The sequence below is a fragment of the Vicugna pacos genome, unplaced genomic scaffold (assembly GCF_048564905.1).
Source record: "Vicugna pacos unplaced genomic scaffold, VicPac4 scaffold_20, whole genome shotgun sequence".
NCBI lineage: Eukaryota > Metazoa > Chordata > Mammalia > Artiodactyla > Camelidae > Vicugna > Vicugna pacos.
Genome location: NW_027328741.1, coordinates 63,474,844 through 63,487,737, shown reverse-complemented (window position 1 = coordinate 63,487,737; position 12,894 = coordinate 63,474,844). Strand labels below are relative to the sequence as shown.

The 12,894-nt window shown below is 45.3% G+C and overlaps 1 long non-coding RNA gene across 1 annotated transcript; it reads left to right on the top strand.

Annotated features, from left to right (window-relative positions):
- The first annotated feature begins 6,380 nt into the window (after positions 1–6,380).
- LOC140693877 (uncharacterized) lies at positions 6,381–11,403 on the top strand. Its single transcript, XR_012069583.1, has 3 exons — positions 6,381–6,561; positions 9,757–9,829; positions 11,205–11,403. It is a non-coding gene; the product is annotated as an uncharacterized lncRNA (long non-coding RNA).
- Positions 11,404–12,894: the final 1,491 nt, after the last annotated feature.

Genomic DNA, 12,894 nt, shown 5'->3' with positions numbered 1-12,894 from the left:
GCCCATGCTATAGAGCTCCCGGGGGCTTGACTCAACTGAAAGACGGTCCTCATAATCTGTATCTTTAATGTCATTGGCGACTTTTACACTTCAGTTCCCTATCTGAGTTATAATATTTACCTATAATGTCTTGAAAAACGGAGGCCTAATACATATTCAAGTTCAGTCAAATATTCCCCTCACTTACCACACTCCATTCTCCCCAGAAAAGGCATAAATCCAGCATTTGCTGAATCTAGCAGAAGGCTATCGTTTCTTTGTGTGAGCAAAGTATTCAATTCCTATCTATTGCAGTCGAGACTATTTGACCTTTAAGATTTTCACAGATGTTCACAGAGTGTGAAGCTGGAGGAACTCTTATTGTAGGAGGGGCTTGCTCTTCCCGTGCTGGCTTCATAGCAGCTCAGGTAGTGATCCTTCAAAATGGATGCCTGAGTGGAGGGGAGGGAAGAGCAAGTGCTTGAGAGCTAGGCCCAAACCTGGGAAAATGCTTACCTGGGCTTGCTGCACTTTGGTATGAATGGCTTGGAAATGCCCCTTGGGATGTGTGGATTCTCAAGACCTCTTCCAAGAACTTCAGCGATTCGATCACCTCTGCCATCTCTTCCTTTTAGACGTCAGGGATCTTGGACCCGTTCTTGGAGCAGAGAATTGAGGAACTTCCTCAAGTCCACGTTGGCACTCCGTATGTTTCTGCCAGTGTCAGCGAGGTTCAATATGTCTCATGAAAGCCTTTGGAGCCTGGTATCCTCTACAGCTGTCTCCAGGCCAGTATTCTCCACTGTAGCACAACATCTCTCTTCAGTGTGTTCGCATCTCTCCTCAATCCGTGCAGCCAGCTTTTCGGCCAGCTTCTCTTCATGTCTCCCATAAAGTCGACTTCAACAGGACTGGGCAAGCCTGAAAGTACCTCGGAGCCTCACCAGTAAGCTGATGACAGGCAGATCTTCCACTGTCTGCCCTTTCAGGTCCTGGAAACTGACCCGTGAACTCAGGTCTTTGGGCAGCAGCAGTATCTCGAACTGACACAGCTTCCCGGAACAAAGAGCTAAGCCAAGCTCCACAGAGGGCGGCAGCCCCTCCATCACACTGATCCACCCACAGAACTCTGCCCGGTTACCTAGGATCCACCAGCCACAACAAGCCTTGCGGTACACACCAACATTCCACCTGGAATCCAACCGCTAACTGCCATCCCCAATGGCTGCTGCATCTTGTCAGTGTTGGGGGAGGGGCTGCATCCGACGAGCGGTTCCTAAGGTAAATGTGATTCTACCCACTAGCGTCCCATGGGCCTTTGTTCTTCCCTCTCTCCTTCTCTTCAGATCTGTATGCACAGTACCAACGGAGGGAAGTGTGTCCATTTTCAGTTGATTTATTTCACACGTCTTTAAACTTTCTAACCGTTCACAGTACACAGAGACCTACTAAAGGAAACTTATGTTCCTGTAATATCCGGACACCCAGAATACATATCCGTCGGATGATCTCTGCTGAAGCCCCCGCACTCTCAGGACATGGATCCATTGGTTTCATGGGGGCTGAAATTCCTAGGAATGAATCCAACCCCAATGTGCACTTTACTGTCTGTCTCTTTTGCTCTTAGTACACTTTTGCAGAGCTACTTGTCTTTGTTATAGGCTTATGCCATTTCTTCTCGACGTAGGCTAGAATATGGCATTCATTCATCCTGTTGGAAGACTTGCAAGTCTATATCACGGACTAGGAATCCATTTGATTCCAAATCGGCATTTGGGGTAGGTCACGATTTGCTCATATCAATCAATATTTACGAATATAAATGCACGCCTCTGATTTCCGAATACAAGTGTGCTGAGTACATTGAAGCCGCGAAACTGGCTCAATGGGTGCTGAAACATCCTTGACATCACCTTGGGTAATTTCTTTTGAATAATCATGGTTCCCTTGTTATATGTCAGCCAAACGTACCCTTTTGGTGCTTTTTTGTTTGTTTGATTCTTTGTTGGTCTGCTTCTCGTTTGTTTTGCAAACACGTCAGGCCATGCATCTCTCCGTTCGCTTCCAACAGAGAGTCACATAAGCTGATTCACTTAAGATAGTGCTTCCAATCACCTAGGATTTCCTGCTTCCCTCTCCCATCTTTAGGGTTTGGATGTCCTCCTTGCCTTCTTCTAGTTTCTTCTTTGCCACTCATGCTCTTCTTGCATTTCCAATACTGGTTTTCTTCTTTCCATTTCATCTTGCTGCATTTCTATTCAGGGGAGAATTCTCATCCTTTCTTGTAGGATAAGTTTCGAACTGCTGAATTCTTTTAAGATTTGCCGGTCTGTGGAAATCTCCTGCTCTGCCGTTATTAGAAATGGCGGTCATGTGACATAGGCTACCCGAGATGGCAGCATTTTGCCATTCAGGTTATGGTCTATGTCCTGGCACTCCTCCCTGTCCTGCAATATTCTGCCCGAGATATCAGCTGAAACCCCTCTGGAGGTTCCCTTGTGACTCTGGTGATTTTTTCCAGGCGCGTTTTAAATCACTGGGATGCTCATGAACTTTCTTGATTTGAATCCTACAGCTGCTGGTAGGTCTATTGGGATTCCACCTCCTCTGGACGCTGTGTACTTCCTGAATTCGCATAGATGATTCTTTCTTAGCTTTCAGCTAGTTTCAGTCTGACTTTTCTACAGATATCTTTTCAGACATTTTTTGTTTCTTTATCTCTTGCTTTTCCATCTGGGACTCTTTCGAATCCTAGTCTTTCATGCCTTGTCTTACCCAGGATTCAACAGCAATGTTTTCATTGGTTTGCACTTGCTTTCCTATGTCTGCTTCTGACCGAGGGATTTCTGTTCCCCTGTCTTCACAGTCATTCACGCGTCCCTCCGCATTATCTAGTCTGCTTAGGACTGAATTTTAGCCCTGATATTATCTCATCCACTGAGTTTTCTGGTATTATTTGGCTCGTCTTAAGGCTTTCTCTTCCCCTTTTCTGGTATTCTGCCTTTTGTGATTCTGAGACACTGTTGTTCTTCAGTGTTTCCCTCACCTCCGTTTTCAATACTTGCTCTGGATAGCGTTTTGCAGTCTAGTTGTTTGAAAGCTTATCTTTTGGGCCTTCAACCTCATTGGAATTAAAAATCGTACTTCTTGTTTCTTTCACTGTACTTCTTCATCTCTACTGGTCAGGTAATTTCAGGTATCTAATGTAGATTTCTAGGGTTTTATTGAGAGAAATTTTAGACTCTTGGCTCTACGCAATTCCACGGGATTTCTGCGAGGACAATTTCTGCTAGACATTGATGCCATGTCCTGTTCCTGAGTGTGTTGTCTGGTATTTCTCCAATTGCTTGTGTTGCCTTTGTTGTGATGAACACCCCATACAATTTCGATTAGCATAACCTCATTTTCATTACGCTTATCTCACAAATCTGAATGTTCACAGGGCACATCCTCTGGTGGAAATGAAGCTTCTAAAGGCTCTCAGCTCTGCATTCTGCTCTATGTCATTTTGGAGTGATTCCAAAACAGCAAACTGAGAGTGCGCTTGTGCTTTATAATGCCACGGGAATGTCCCAATGAAACCAGTCCTTCCCAGAACTTCGCTGTCTACAGAAACACCTGTGGAATCATATGTATGGATGTCACACTTCAGGGCCTGCTGGAAAGATCCCGCAGACTGATCTTGGTGTCCTCGGTGCAGTACCGTGCCTGTGCCATTCAAAACGTAGCATCTGCTTTTGGGAGATAATGCTGGAGGAAATACTTCATCTTCTCACGCGGTGGACTTGGACCACTCTTCCTTGTCCTCTCATCCTTGTGGCACGGGTGCACGGAGGCAACCACAGAGTTGTTGTGCATCCTGTGCCTCAAACAAATCCATAATCCTAGCCCAGGTTATGAATGAAGAAGATCCTAAGGCTTTTCATTCTGATTTCAAACCCAAGGCCCCCTGGATCCCTCAGACCAGATGCACGATATCTCTGATTCAGCCCCACACGTGCTCTATTGGCAAAATGTCCAATTGGTCTCTGGTCCTGCAGATGCACTGGGTGTGGCCATGGGACATATCGGTAATCTCAACCGCGCGCGCCAGTGTGGTTGCTTTCTCATTGGGGTCACGGGTCGGTTTGCTCTCTTGATAGGACCCACCACATCCCACAACGCACTCCAGATCCCTGAGACTCAGCGTATGCCATCATCCGTAGCCCTATCCCTCCCTGAACGCTGCCTCTGCTACCTCAAATTTGGCAGCTCAGATCTCGGTCTCAGAATCAACTGTGGGGATATTTTGCGCTGGTTTCTTGGAATTCTGTCAGCCAAGCATCTGCTGTGCACTCTTCTAACACTCAGCGCATCACCTTCAATCCCATGTCTCCTGTCAGCTTGAGAGTGTGCGTCCAAGTTAAAGAGAGTTTCACCTTTGCTGCTCCATCACCAGGGGTCAGACCCTGCACTTGTTTCCATTATCTGCTTTGCCTTCTCCTGCTTCCAGGGGTTCTGAGGTCTCATCCTGTCCTTGGAAGTAACAGACTTCTGTTCGGCAAGTGTCCTGTGCCAATGGCTGTGTGAGTGGATGTTTCCATTGCTTTGTACATGGGAGCGTGTGAGCGCAGGTTGCACTGTTTCTCTGCCAACTGGGCATCGATGAATCTACACTTTCCAGATACATTTCACAGAAATGTGATTTTTGTTTAGCTCTATGTTGCTATACAGCCGTGGTGGGAGGGATTTTCCGAACACTACAGTTTTGACATTGTGTTGATATCTCATTTGCAGTCTTTAAAAAGTTTAATAGAATTGATTTACATGTTTTGGGATTTATACGAAAATGAAGTTAGTTTTGAAACGTACTAAATGGACCTAGAAACCAGAATTGTCAATTTCGGTAACATTTTGTCAGCTGTAAGGAAAACATAGACAGATAGAATGCAAATTAGCAGTCCAAACTCTTAAAGGGTTCATGTCAACTCTTTCCTGTTGAAGCCTCTGAAACCAACAGGAACCATGAAATACCTACTGGAAACATGAAATAACCCCCAACCTTGGATTCACTAGTGCATGTGGTGCCCTTTACTCGCAAAGACACCTACTGGCCAGTGTTGGCATTTCAAGGGGTAACATCCCTCTCTAGGAAAATACAAGAGAAAGCAAACCAACTAAATACATTTAGGTTTGAATCCAAAAGCACATAGAAGCATTATAACTCAGGGAACCCTGCTGCAGCTGTGCTAGACTATTGAGAACCAGGTGTTCTCCTATCAGTGATGAGAAACCTTAATCATCCGATCATGTTGGGTAAAGCAATTTAACGCAACCAAGTCTGCACCCCATGATATAATGCCCCCGGCGGCTTGACTCAATTGAAAGACTGTCCACATAGCTGTGTCTTTAATGTCATTGGCGACTTTTACAGTTCAGTTCACTATCTGATTCTAATATTTACCTAGACTGTCTTGAAAAACGGAGGCATAATACATATTCAAGTTCAGTCAAAGATTCCCCTAACTTACCACACTCCCTTCACCCCAGAGAAGACATAAACCCAGCATTTGCGGATTCTAGTGGACGGCCATCGTTTCTTTGTGGGAGGTAAGTATTCAATCCCTATATATTTCAGTCGAGACTATTTGACCTTTAAGGAGATCACTGTTGTTCACAGAGTGTGAAGCTTGAGGAACTCTGGTTCTAGGAGGGGCTTGCCATTCTCGTACTAGCTTCATTGCAGCTCAGGTTCTGATCCTTCAAATGGATGCCTGAGTGGAGGGGAGGGAAGAGCAAGTGCTTGATAGCTAGGCCCCAACCTGGGAAAAGGCTTACCTGGGCTTGGTGCATTTTGGTCTCAAGGGCTTGGAAATGCCCCTTGGGACGTGTGGATTTTCACGACCTCTTCCAAGAACATGAGCGTTTTGATCATCTCGGCCATCTTTCTCTTTTAGACGTCAGGGATCTTGGACCCGTTCTTGGAGCAGAGAATCGAGGAACTTCCTCAAGTCCACGTTGGCACTCCGTAGGTTTCTGCCAGGATCAGCGAGGTTCAATATGTCTCATGAATGTCTTTCGAGCCTGGTATCTTCTACAGCTGTCTCCAGGCCAGTATTCTCCACTGTAGCACAACATCTCTCATCAGTGTGTTCGCATCTCTCCTCAATCCGTGCAGCCAGCTTTTCGGCCAGCTTCTCTTCGTGTCTCCCATAAAGTCGACTTCACCAGGACTGGGCAAGTCTGACAGTACCTCGGAGCCTCACCAGTAAGCTGATGACAGGCAGATCTTCCACTCTCTGGCCTTTCAGGTTCTGGAAACTGACCCGTGAACTCAGGTCTTTGGGCAGCAGCAGTATCTCGAACTGACACAGCTTCCCGGAACAAAGACCTAAGCCAAGCTCCACAGAGGGCGGCAGCCCCTCCATCACACTGATCCACCCACAGAACTCTGCCCGGTTACCTAGGATCCACCAGCCACAACAAGCCTCGCGGTACACACCAACATTCCACCTGGAATGCAACAGCTAACTGCCATCCCCAATGGCTCCTGCATCTTGTCAGTGTTGGGGGAGGGGCTGTACCCGACGAGCGGTTCCTAAGGTAAATGTGATTCTACCCACTAGCGTCCCATGGGCCTTTGTTCTTCCCTCTTCCCTTTTGTTCAGATCTCTATGCACACTACCAACGGAGGGAAGTGTTTCCATTTTCAGTTGATGGTTTCACACGTCTTTAAACTGTCTAACAGTTCACAGTACACAGAGACCCACTACAGGAAACTATTGTTCCTGTAACATCCGGACACCCGGATTACATACACGTCGATTGATTTCTGCTGAAAACCCCGCACTCTCAGGACATGGATCCATTGGTTTCATGGGGGCTGAAATTCCTAGAAATGAAACCAACCCCAATGTGCACTTTACTGTCTGTCTGTTTTGCACTTAGTACACTTTTGCAGAGCTACTTGTCTTTATTATAGGCTTATGCCATTTCTTCTCGACGTAGGCTAGAATATGGCATTCATTCATCCTGTTGGAAGACTTGCAAGTCTATATCACGGACTAGGAATCCATTTGACTCCAAATCGGCCTTTGGGTAGGTCACGATATGCTCTTATGAATCAATATTTACGAATATAAATGCACGCCTCTGATTTCCGAATACAAGTGTGCTGAGTACATGCAAGCCGCGATACTGGGTCGATGCGGGCTGAATGATACTTGACATCACCTAGAGTATTTTCTTTCGAATAATCATGGTTCCCTTGGTATCTGTCAGCCAACCGTACCCTTTGGGTGCTTGTTTGTTGGTTTGATTCTTTGTTGGTCTGCTTCTCGTTAGTTTTGCAATCACGTCAGGCCATGCATCTCTCCGTTCGCTTCCAACAGAGAGTCATATAAGCTGATTTACTTAAGGTAGTGCTTCCAATCACCTAGGACTTCCTGCTTCCCTCTCCCATCTTTAGGGTTTTGATGTCCTCCTTGCCTTCTTCTTGTTTCTTTTTGCCACTCATGCTCTTCTTGCATTTCCAATACTGGTTTTCTTCTTTCCTTTTCTTCTTGCTGCTTTTCTCTTCAGGGGAGGATTCTCAACCTTTCTTTTAGGATAAAGTTGGAACTGCTGAATTCTTTTAAGATTGGCCGGTCTGTGAAATTCTCTAGCTCTGCCGTTATTAGAAATGGCGGTCATGTGGCCTAGGCTACCCTAGATGGCAGCATTTGGCCATTCAGGATGTGGTCTATGTCCTGGCACTCCTCCCTCTCCTGCAATATGGCTGCCGATATATAGGCTGAAACCCCTCTGGAGGTTCTCTTGGGACTATGTGGTTTTCCTCCAGGCACATTTTAAATCACTGGGATGCTCATCAACTTTGTTGATTTGACTCCTTCAGCTGCTGGTAGGTCTATTGGGATTCCACCTCCTTTGGATGCTGTGTACTTCCTGAATTCGCATAGATGATTCTGTCTTGGCTTTCAGCAAGTTTCAGTCTGATTTTTCGACAGATCACTTTTCAGAAATTTTGTGTTTCTTTCTCTCTTGCTTTTCCATCTGGGACTCTTACGAATCCTAGTCTTTCATGCCTTGTCTTACCCCAGGATTCAACAGCAATGTGTTCATTGGTTTGCACTTGCTTTCCTATGTCTGTTTCTGACGAGGGATTTCTTTCCCCCTGTCTTCACAGTCATTCACGCGTCCCTCTGCATTATGTAGTCTGCTTAGGACTGAATTTTAGCCTTGATATTATCCCATCCATTGAGTTTTCTGATATTTGGCTCGTCTTTCGACTTTCTCTTCCCCTTTTCTGGCATTCTGCCTTTTGTGATTCTGAGACACTGTTGTTTTTCAGGGATTCCCTAACCTCCGTTTTCAATACTTGCTCTGGATAGAGTTTTGCAGTCTAGTTGTTTGAAAGCTTATCTTTTGGGCCTTCAATCTCTTTGGAACTGAAAATGGAACTTCCTGCTTCTTTTACTGTACTTCTTCATCTCCACTGGTCAGGTAATATCAGGTATCTAATGTAGACTTGTAGGGCTTTGTTAAGTGAAAACGTTAGACTCTTTGCTCTGCGCAATTCCATGGGATTCCTGTGAGGACAATTTCTCCTAGACATTGATGCCATGTCCTGTTCCTGTGTGTGTTGCCTGTTTCCCCTCCAATTGCTGGTGTTGCCTTTGTTTTGATGAACACCACATACTATTTCGATTAGCATAAACTCCTTTTGATTACGCTTATCTCACAATTCTGAAAGTGCACAGGACACTTCCTCTTGTGGAAATGAAGCTTCTAAAGTTCTCAGCTCTGCATTCTGCTCTGTGACATTTTGGAGTGTTTCCAAAACAGCCAACTGAGTGTGCGTTTGTGCTTTGTAGTGCCACGGGAATCTCCCAGTGAAACCAGTCCTTCCCAGAGCTTCTCTGTCTACAGAAACACCAGTGGAAGCAGATCTATGGATGTCACACATCAGGGCCTGCTGGAAAGATTCCGCAGACCGACCTTGGTGTCCTCGGTGCCGTACCGTGCCGGTGCCATCCAAAATGTAGCATCGGCTTTTGGGAGATAATGCAGAAGGAAATGCTTCCACTTCTCACGCTGTGGACTTGGACCTCTCTTTCTTGTCCTCTCGTCCTTGTGGCACGGGTGCACGAAGGCAACCAGAGAGCTGTTGCGCACCCTGTGCCTCGAATCAAACCATAATCCTAGAGCAGGTTATGAATGTAGCAGATCCTAAGGCTTTTCATTCTGATTTCAAATTGAAGGCCCCCTGGATCCCTCAGGCCCGATGCATGATATCTATGATTCAGCCCCACACGTGCTCTATTGGCCAAATGCCCAATTGGTTCCTGATCCTGCAGATTCACTGTGTGTAGCCATGGGACATATAGATAATCTCAACCGCGCACGCCAGTGTAGTTGCTTTCTCATTGGTGTCACTGGTGGGTTTGCTCTCTTGATAGACCCACCACATCCCACAACCCACTCTAGATCCCTGAGAACCATCGTGTGCCATCATCCATAGCCCTATTCCTCACTGACCGCTGCCTCTGCTACCTCAAATTTGGCAGCTCGTATCTTGGTCTCAGAATCAACTTTGGGGATATTTTGTGCTGGTTTCTTTGAGTTCTGCCAGCCAAGCGTCTGCTGTGCACTCTTCTAACACTCAGCACATCACCTTCAATCCCATGTCTCCTGTCCGCTTGAGAGTGTGCGTCCAAGTTAAAGAGAGTTTCACCTTTACTGCTCCATCAACAGGGCTCACTGGTATCCACTCCGTGCTTTTCCTTCTCCTGCTTCCAGGTGTTCTGAGGCCTCATCCTGTCTTTGGAAGTAACAGACCTCTCTTCGGCAAGTGTCCTGTGCCAAGGGCTGGGTGAGTGGATATTTCCATTGCTGTGTACATGGGAGCGAGTGTGCGCACGTTGCACTGCTTCTCTGCCAACTGGGCATCGATGAATAAACACTATCCAGATTCATATCACAGAAATGTGATTTTTGTTTTGCTCTTTGTTTCTATACAGCCATGGTGGGAAGGATTGTCCGAAGACTCCAGTTTTGACATTGTGTTGACATCTCATTTTCAGGCTTTAACAAGTTTAATAGAATCGGTTTACATGTTTAGGGAGTTATACGAAAATGAAGTTAGCTTTTGAAAAATACTAAATCGACCTAGAAGCCAGACTTGTCAATTTTGGTACCATTTTGTCAGCACTAAGGAAAACCTAGACAGATAGAATGCAAACTAGCGGTCCAAACTGTTAAAGGGGTCATGTCAACTCTTTCCTGTTGAAGCCTCCGAAACCAACAGGAACCATGAAATACCTATTGAAAAATAGGAATAACCCCCAACATTGGATTCACTTGTGCATGTTGTGCCCTTTACTCCCTATGACTCCTACTGGCCAGTGTTGGCATTTCTAGGTGTATCATCCCACTCTAGGAAAATACAAAAGAAAACAAACCAAATATATACATTTAGGTTTGAATCCAAAACCACCTAGAAGCATTATATTTATGAGAACCCTGCTGTGGCTATGTTAGGCTATTGAGAAACAGGTGTTTTTCTATCAGTGATGAGAACGCTTAATCATCCGATCATGTTGGTTAAAGTCATTTAACGCAACCAAGTCTGCTCCCCCATGATATAGTGCCCCGAGGGCTTGAATCAAGTGAATGACTCTCCACATAAGCTGAATCTTTAATGTCTTTGTCGACTTTTACAGTTGAGTTCACTTTCAGACTTATAATATTTACCTATACTGTCTTGAAAATATGAGGCCTAGTACATATTCAAGTTCAGTCAAAGATTCCCCTCACTTACCACATTCCCTTCACCCCAGAGTTGACATAAACCCAGCATTGGCTGAATCTAGAGGAAGGACAGTGTTTCTTCGTGTGAGTGAAGTTTTCAATTCCTAGCTATTTCAGTCGAGAGTATTTGACCTTTAAGGAGTTCACTGTTGTTCACAGAGTGTGAAGCAGGAAGAATTCTGATTCTAAGAAGGGCTTGCATTTCTCGTACTGGCTCATTGCAGGTCAGGTACTGATCCTTCAATATGGATGCCTGAGTGGAGGGGATGGAAGAGAAAGTTCTTGCTAGCTAGGCCCGAACCTGGAATAAGGCTTACCTGTGATTGGTGCATTTCGGTCTGAATGGCTTGGAAATGCGCCTTGGGAAGTGTGGATTCTCACGACCTCTTTCAAGAACATGAGCGTTTTGATCATCTCTGCCATCTCTTCTCTTTTAGACGTCAGGCATCTTGGACCCGTTCTTGGAGCAGAGAATTGAGGAACTTCCACAAGTCCACGTTGGCACTCTGTATGTTTCTGCCAGTATCAGCAAGGTTCAATATGTCTCATGAATGTCTTTTGATCCTGGTATTGTCTACAGCTGTCTCCAGGCCAGTATTCTCCATTGTAGCAGAATATTTCTAATCAATGTGTTCGCATCTCTCCTCAGTCCGTGCAGCCAGCTTTTCAGCCAGCTTCTCTTCGTGTCTCCCATAAGGTCGACTTCAACAGGACTGGGCAAGTCTGAAAGTACTTCGGAGCCTTACCAGTAAGCTGATGATAGGCTGATCTTCCACTGTCTGCCTTTCAGGTTCTGGAAACTGACCCTTGAACTCAGGTCTTAGGGGAACAGCAGCAGTATCTCGAACTTACACAGCTTCCCAGACCAAAGAACTAAGCCAAGCTCCACAGAGGGTGGCAGCCCCTCCATCACCCTGATCCACCCACAGAACTCTGCCCGGTTACCTAGGATCCACCAGCCACAACAAGCCTCGCGGTACACACCAACATTCCACCTGGAATCCAACCGCTAACTGCCACCCCCAAAGCCTGCTGCCTCTTGTTATTGTTAGGGGAGTGGCTGCACCCGACGAGAGGTTCCTAAGGCAAATGTGATTCTACCCACTAGCGTCCCATGGGCCTTTGTTCTCCCCTGTATCCTTTTGTTCAGATTTGTATGCACAGTACCAAAGGAGGGAAGTGTGTCCATTTTCAGTTGATGGTTCCACACGTGTTTTAACTTTCTTACACTTCACAGTACACAGAGACCCAATAAAGAATCTTATGTTCCTGTAATACCCGTACATCCGGGATACATATACGTTGGTTGATTTCTGCTGAAACCCCCACAATCTCAGGACATGTATCCATTGGTTTCATTGGGCTGAAACTCCAAGAAATGAAACCAACAACAATGTGCACTTTAATGTCTATCCCTTTTGCTCTTGGTACACTTTTGCAGAGCTACTTGTCTTTGTTATAGGCTTATGCCATTTCTTCTCTATGTAGGCTAGAATATGGCATTCATTCATCCTGTTGGAAGACTTGCAAGTCTATATCACGGACTAGGAATCCATCTGATACCAAATCGACATTTGGTTTAGGTCACAATATGCTCTTATGAATCAATATTTATGAATAGAAATGCACGGCTATTATTTACAAAACAAGTGTGTTGAATATATGCAAGCCACGATACTGGGTTGATGCGTGCTAAATGATCCTTCACATCACCTTCAGTATTTTCTTGTGAATAATCCTGGTTCCCTTGTTATATGTCAGCCAACCATACCCTTTTGTTACTTGTTTGTCTGTTTGATTCTTTGTTGGCCTGCTTCTCGTTTGTTTAGCAAAAATGTCATGCCATTCATCTCTCCGTTCACTTCAAAGAGAGAGTCATATAAGCTGATTTACATAAGAAAGTGCTTCCAATCACCTACGATTTCCTGCTTCCCTCTCCCATCATTAGGGTTTTGATGTCCTCCTTGCCTTCTTGTTTCTTCTTTGCCACTCAAGCTCTTCTTGCATTTCCAATAATGGTTTGCTTCTTTTCCATTTCATCTTGCTGCTTTTCTATTCAGGGGAATATTCTCAACCTTTCTTTTAGGAAAAGTTTTGAACTGCTGAATTCTTTTAAGATTTGCCGGT